Source organism: Coturnix japonica, chromosome 2 (genome assembly GCF_001577835.2).
Source record: "Coturnix japonica isolate 7356 chromosome 2, Coturnix japonica 2.1, whole genome shotgun sequence".
In the NCBI taxonomy this organism is placed as follows: Eukaryota; Metazoa; Chordata; class Aves; order Galliformes; family Phasianidae; genus Coturnix; species Coturnix japonica.
This window is the reverse complement of record NC_029517.1, coordinates 12,362,541-12,370,253: the sequence shown is the minus strand read 5'-3', so window position 1 is coordinate 12,370,253 and position 7,713 is coordinate 12,362,541. Positions and strand designations below refer to the sequence as shown.

The 7,713-nt window shown below is 36.4% G+C and overlaps 1 long non-coding RNA gene across 1 annotated transcript; it reads left to right on the top strand.

Moving 5' to 3' along the window:
* The first annotated feature begins 264 nt into the window (after positions 1–264).
* Positions 265–6,483, top strand: LOC107308892. The gene is made up of 3 exons (XR_001552980.2): positions 265–520; positions 5,213–5,279; positions 6,129–6,483. It is a non-coding gene; the product is annotated as an uncharacterized LOC107308892 (long non-coding RNA).
* Positions 6,484–7,713: the final 1,230 nt, after the last annotated feature.

The window sequence follows — 7,713 nt, the reverse complement described above, 5'->3', positions numbered from 1 at the left end:
GCTTTTAAAACTGCTGAATGTGCAAGCCACTTTGCCTTTCCTAAATTAACCTGAACCTAAACCAACTTGTCTCTAGAAAAAAACAATAATAATAAAATGATAAAAGCAACAAACAGCTCCTTTCATGGATGAACAGAAGAAAAAATAAGAGAAACAAAAATTTTAAAACTCTTGTACTGAATCATTTTATTCCTGTTAGTAGACATACTATTTACACATGAATGCTAAAACAATTTTACATCCTAGCAGGGACTCACTGTTGGAGGTACTTGGAAAAAAGATATGTTTTAATACAGTATATGTTGTCACTCTTTCTTCCATTTATGTGTGCATCTGTATCGAATAGGAGTATGTCTTCATTTCATATATGAGTATACACATATGATGCATCACACTATAGAACACAAGCTTCTATTCCTTCTGATGTAATAATACCCCTAGCCATTCTATGTCCTTTCATGTACGCAGAATCTTGTCTGCTTACACAAATGAACTTATACTGAGAATCAGAAACTACCAGGTTGGAATTTTCTTTGTTTTAGAAGGAAGTGTATCACTAAACTTTAATTAGGAATATAAAACTGAAGATCCTAACAAGTAATGAAGAAAATATTCTAAAAATCAATGGAGGAAATCCACAGAACTAGATTTAGGCCACAATGGGAGCTGTTGGAGAAGGTCCAGAGGAGGGCCACAAAGATGATCAGAGGACTGCAGCACCTCCGCTACAAACACAAGCTAAGGGAGCTGGGATTACTCAGCCTGCAGAAGAGAAGGCTACGGGGTGCCCTCATTGCAGCCTTTCAGTACCTAAAGGGAGCCTATAAACAGAAGAGGAGTCAACTCTCAGAAAGAGTAGACAATTGTAGGACAAGGGGAAATGGTTTTAAGTTGAAGGAGGGAAGATTTAGATTGGATGTTAGGGGGAAGTTCTTTACTATGAGAGTGGTGAGGTTCCAGAGGAGGCTGCCCAGAGAGGCTGTGGATGCCCCATCCCTGGAGGTGTTCAAGGCCAGGCTGGATGGTGCATTGGTCATCCTGGTCTAGTGTTAGATGTGGAGATTGGTGGCTCTGCCTGAGGCAGGGGGGTTGGAGATTGATGATCCTTGAGGTCCATTCCACCCAAGCCATTCTGTAATTCTACAATTCTATGATGTAACTGGCTGACAGCAAATGAGAATTTTATTGTGATTTTTACTAAAAGAAAAATATATGAAAACAAACAAACAAACAAACATGGTTCCTGCAAAAAGGAAGGAATTTAGTACCTACTATAAGCAATAAGTTGTCTACTGGAAAATTGATTTAATTTGTACTTATTTTATATTGAGATATTTACTAACCCTCTGCCAGAAACTAATGGTAAAAACACTCATTTTAAGTTTACACAGAAAATAAATGTGGGCTGGAAGATATATGTAAGTAATTCATTACATCAGTATATAATACGCTACATGGTTTTGGACTCTTTTGGATCTCCTACAGCATCTGCTATAACCTGTCTCAGCTCCTAAAAGTCCCATTGTCTTTCCTTAGAAGACAAAAAATGTATGACTTTGTTATGAACCAGTTTTCTAGTAACTAGTAAGAAGTAGGTTTATTAAATTATTTCTTCATTCCAGATGAAAATACAAGATAATAAAACATGGATAGCCCAAAGCCTGTTTGATTAAAAATGGTATATATATATATATATATAAGAGGTTATAAAAGATGTATCTTGAATAGAGACTTCAGTTTTGACTCATCACTATCCCACGGTAAACTATAACCCACAAAAAAAAAAAAAAAAAAAAAAAAAAAGTTCATGGTTCTATTTTCTTCACTTTTTTGATTTTGTGATTGAATTGAACCTAAGATTGTTTTGTAACACTATCTCTCTTTGAATTTATGCGTCCCTTCTGGAGCAACAACCTGGTAACTGAGCCAAAGAATTTTTGAAGAAATGGAAAAAACTTTCTGAAGTAATTATAGGAAGGCAGCAGCAATTTCTCAAAACAGATATTACAGGAGAGTAGGCCAGCACTGAAGGAAGATCTGTGTTATGAAATAATTTATGAGGTGTACATGATGAAACAATTGCAAAAAGTGATGCGTGGCAAGGAAAAGTAGTATTATTTTTAAGTAGGTTACATCGTAATTAATTTGACGATGTACTTTGCCACCTGGACAAGGCTATGTGCTGTAAACTTAATATTTTTTCCTTACATGATGTGTCAGATCACTGATCCTGCTTGTGTTACACAGTTCAGGTATTGTTCTCTGTTCTGTTTACTTGACATAAATGTAAAGGAGTTTTGGATGGTAACAAGGAAACCTTAAGTACATTTCTCCCATTTCAGAAGCAGAGACCAAAGATGAAAGATTGCAGCCAATTAGTCCATGACACTTATGGCGGGTTAGAACATGATGCTTTGATTAATGTCACACAGACTCTGATTGAGCGTTCAGACCTTTTTGCCAGTGGCACTCCACTGTCAAATGTATCTTGAAATATACGCAATGGAGTGTGCTGCACGATGCTGGGAACTTTCCAGTGGCACAGATCTCTGACTAGACCACTCTTACAGATTTAATTCAGATGAAATCTGAAGCAGGAGGTCCTAGCTGCACCTAGGTGCAATGGAATCAAGGATTGGTGAATTCTGTACATATACTAAGACCTGAAAAACAACCAATTAACAACCAGCCAACAAAAACAGATGTGGATCAGAAATGCAGTGCCTTCAAGTGTGAAGGTCATGGCAAATAACTACTTGAATCATTGAGCAGTCTCTCATTCACATTTCGGCTGTGGATGCTATCTGCTGAGACACAGTCAGTTCTAGAAGAGTAAATGCAGTTGGTCATTCTTTGGTTTGAGGAATGGTTGTTTTTCAAACATAACACAGACTAAATCTTTGCATTCCAACATTAGTTCTTCATGCACTCTTTTTCACCAGAAAAAAAGGCTGTGATTTATTGGTTCATTTTCTGAGGACAGTAAAATCTGTTTCCCCTGAGAATTTTGTAGGAAAAAAAAGTTTCCCCCAAATTGCTAACTTGTACATTGAAGGCAATAAAACTAAAGCTATGAGTGTCAAACTTGTGCTCAATTTCCAAGCAATCTTAACAATTCTTAGTTACATTACTACATTTTATTTTTCTCTTCTGTACTCTGAGTATATTCAGTATGTTCAAGTGATGCTATTAAACCAATGCAATCTTTGTAACGTGGTGGATATTTTTCCAAAGAAGAAATATGAATCATGCAAATCCTAAAATATTTGTATAGTGTTTTATTTTAAGTTTTGAAAAACTGAACAATATTTTAAGATAAGGAAACATTTCTGAACAGCCCATGAATATTGACTATACTTAAATGTTGCAGGATTTTCTTGTTGGATTTTTTTGTTTGTTTGTTTGTTTTTGGTTTATTTTTTTGTTTTTTTTTGGTGTTTACTTTCATAGCCAACTGAGGAGAAATTCACTCTGCCATGATCACTTGGTGCTGAAAGGTCATCAAGACGCTGTCAGTTTTGCATTTGATGGGCTAGGCCATTGTGTGAAGATTGTTGTGGATAACTTACATGCACTTTCAGAGAGATTAAAAATGGAGCCAAACTAAATCCCACGAAATGCACTGATCATCCCTACAGAAAAATTTGAAGAAATAAACCTTGGTGTCTTTGTCATGAGTTATTAACACTGCATACTCAAATAATTGCATTAAACTAGATTCAGCGCATACCACCTATTTCCCCCATTATAGTCTTAGAAACAAAAAGGGTAAGCATACTGTCAACTAGCAACAGATGATAGTTTTACTGCATAACTAACTTACTCCTGGTCTGCCTGATGCTTTACTTGTGACAGATAGAAAATTAAAATATATATATAAAAGATTTTAAGGCTGGCACAAGCATCATATTTAAATTAAACTTTAGTGTTAAAGCATACGAAGGAAGTATACTTGGACTCAAGTGAAGCAGTCATTTCTATTCACCTATTCTACCTGTTGCTCTTAAAATTTTTCCTCTTGTATCTGGACCAGAAGATAAGTACTTAATAATGGAAAGAAAAGAAAGCCAACAATGTTGCTACAACATGCGTTATTAATTTACCAACTCAACTTATGCTTGAATTAGGTGGGGAAACGTTTACTTTCATAGTGGAAACTTTCATGAGTTACAGATAACTTCATGGTCTACATTTCAGTGAGCTTCAGGGTCTTTGAAGTGTTTTGTTTGAAAATACGTTGAAGTTTTTAAAATAGTGAATAGATCAGTGACAGAGGCAAGTGTGTGAGGTGCAGGAGGTCCTCTTTGACATCCTTGAATTCAAAACAGAGACAGAAACCTCAGTTCTATATATGCCACAGGGAATCTTAACCACAAAATTAGTTATTTGACATAGCTAGCTCTTCACATTTCTGTTGAGGGCAGAATAGTACAGCTTCTTTAGAGGAGGAAGATTCAACATAATGAGAAAATAAACCGAATAAAACACAGAATAAAGTATGTGACAAGTATGTAAAAGAAAAACCTTTTGGGAGATCCAGGCTTCTTTAATTCCAGCTTTATAACCAAAGGGAATGGAGAAGGAATATTAATATGACAGATGACTGAAGTTACTGTAATGTCAAATTTCTAAGAAATGTAAACAAAAGTCAGTCTGTGGTTACAGAAAAATGTTGAGCATCAATAAATCATAGAGCAGAAGCACAATGGCTCTCACAGCTGCTTCCCTGGAGTTTTCCCATTGATGTTATATAAAAGCTGAAGTTTTTCATTTTTTGCGATTTTAATCAAGAAATGAAAAATTATCTTTTAAAAGAGTGCTGATACTTAATATGAAATCTGCTGTATAGATTCACAGTCTCAAATATTTTGTTCTTGCAGAACTCTGGCAAATAAAATGCCCTAGTATAGTAACACTAAAGTGTAATAGGCATTGCTCCCAAATTACTGACACTTGTTAGACTACACCACAAGGAGAAGGAAAACTATTTCCCTTATTTGTTTGGTTTTCCTTTATTTACTTTTTCATTTAACTAAATATGAGTTTCCAAAGACAGTATGGAAATAACACTGACTGTAGGAGAAGATGAGTTTCAAGAATTTGAAAGTGTGTAACTGTGTGGAACCTGATAGAATGCATTTAAGCACAGCAAAGTGTCCTCTGGAAAATGACAAAATTTAACATTTAACATTAACAATTTTTATTTTTTCAGTCAGCTGGTGTTTAATGAGAAAGAATTATAAAGATATGTGGTCACAGGCCTGAATAAAGCAGAAAAGGTACTACAACTTTCAGAATAGGATGAATAGTACACGTGTATAGAAACACAGAACTGAGTATATACTTGCACAGAGGCCCATGGTAAATATAGCTTGTAAATTAAGTATTTACACTTACATTCCTTGCATAAACTGAAAAATTAATGGAGGTCAGAGTGGTAATGCTAAGCAATGTTCAGATTACCCCAGTGCTAAAATCATCAGTAACATAAAAAGATCATAATTGCATTTTATAACTTGTGTATGTAGCTCTGAAATCTACGATTGTGTTTAAACTTTTTCTTTACTTCTGTATCTTAAATTCTAAAGTTTTACAATTTTTAAAGTAAAAACGTTATGAAAAAGAATCAAAACAGCATCTGCTATATCAGCATAAATGGTAAAAAACTTCCATGTAGTTAAAATGGCAAAACATTCAATACATATTCATGTTAGAAAGTAAACTGTTTTATTTCAGATGAGAAATTAGCTATGCTTTATTTCCTTGTTCTAGTGGAGCCCACTGTGTAAGTCATAGAAGTCCCACTCATCCTGTACTGGTCAGGAGCCAATTGTAATGTCCCCATCCATGGCAAGTGGTAGGACTAGGTGATCCTTAAAGGTCTCAAGACCATTCTATGTTTCTGTGATTCTGTGCTTCTGTGAGGTGACAAGTAATAGACTGCAATTGAAATTTATAGCTAAATTAAGTGACCACTGGATCATAATTAGTGAAGTGAGTTTACCACCTCCTCTCCTGTTGAGGTGAGTTCTAATATAGTTCTTAGTGGAAACCAAATGCTACTGCATGTGAGGTTTCTCTAAGAGGGCAGCACATCAGTCAAAACCTTTTTACTTCTTTTACTCTAGGTTAGAAGGAGCCCTGAAGAAGAGAGGTTTGGAAAAAACAACAGTGTTTGGTGGGTCATGGGAGGTTTATGGAGCATAGGATGAACATGGTGGGCACAGCAAGGGAGGATAAAGCCTGAAGTGCTAAGACAACAAGAAGAGCAGGGTTCAGAAGTTCAGCAGAACGAGAGAAAGAAGGGCTTTGGGAAGTGCCCAGAAGTTCAGAGCAACCCTGTCAGAAAGCCTGTTTTGCTAGGACATAGTGCAGGAAGAACTTTGCTGGCAAACTCTCACTACATTTCATTCTAGGCTTCTTCCACAGTGAGAAGTTTGTTCCTTCATCTTATGTTCAAATAAAAACTGGCTTTCAATTTAAGAAAGTGGTTTTAGTCTTTTCAGCTGCTTACTCCAAAAAGATACAGGTTTAGCAGCAGGCAAGGCTCTGGTGAGGCTGGGATGACTTTGCCCCTGAGTAACTTTGGACTGAATTTAGAAGTGCATTCAACCCTTTTGTCTGGCAGAGGAGGAACAGCAAAGAGCTGAGGGAGCCATCATCCTCAGCTGTCAGAACTACCTGCAATAAACATTTGTCTGTGACCTAAATTGCTTTTAGCTCCTGTGTGGCTCTTCTCATTTAGAAATAAAGTCTGGAAGATCAGAGCATTGTCTGGGCACAAGTGACATGCTAAGGTAGCCCAGTTAAAGCTTGCTAGTTGCTGCGTATGCTGCAGCAAGCATCACATCTACTCCAGCTGGAGCTGGCAGAGCTGCGTGTGCAGGTGGGATGGCCTCAGTGAAAGGCAGTGCTCAAACTGCAGGCTTGCCCCTATTTACCAGGCACTGCATACAAAATCCTTTATATATTTTTTTTTCCTTTCTTTTTTTTTTCTCTCCCTACTCCCCCTCCCCTTTATTTTACTTAATTTAATTTATTGCTTTGTACTTCCAATTACTGTGGACAAAACCTTTGCAAGTGTAAGTTTGAATTCTTTTTAGATATAACTTCTTTTATATATTAGAAGAAGTAAATCTGTTTCCAGCTCATTCAAAACCAGCAGGGATAAAATCACATTTCTGCAGCATTTTTACTTATTTCTAATGAATTTTATCTGGTCCTTTTTTACAGAGTAAAGAAGGACCAGCCACAGAAATTGCAACATTTTATCCTTCTACAAATTGGGAGGAAAAAAATTACGATCTTAGATTTGCTGAAGCTCTAGCTTTTGTAACACATAGATGATTGACATAGTAAAAGAAGATTGCACAAAGTTTCACTGATCTCCTTCAGAAGGACAGATTTATCCCTGGTATAATTCAAGTAAAGTTAAGGATGGAGTCTGACTTGAAGACTCTTGGGTAGATTTCTACAATTTATGGTTTACAAATCCTCCCTAATCCTTGTTCTTCCTATCAGTTATGGTCTACTTGTAGGCAATAAGTATCTGCCACATTGCCAGAGAGATGTTGTTTATCCAGTTTTAAGTGAGTTTGGGAGTCTGTTTGTTTGCTTTTACAGGGTGGGTGCAATTACAGGGGCAATAATATGCATGGTTACAGGGTTACTGCTCTGCAGATTAGACAACAGGAAATCCATCCGTCTTACATG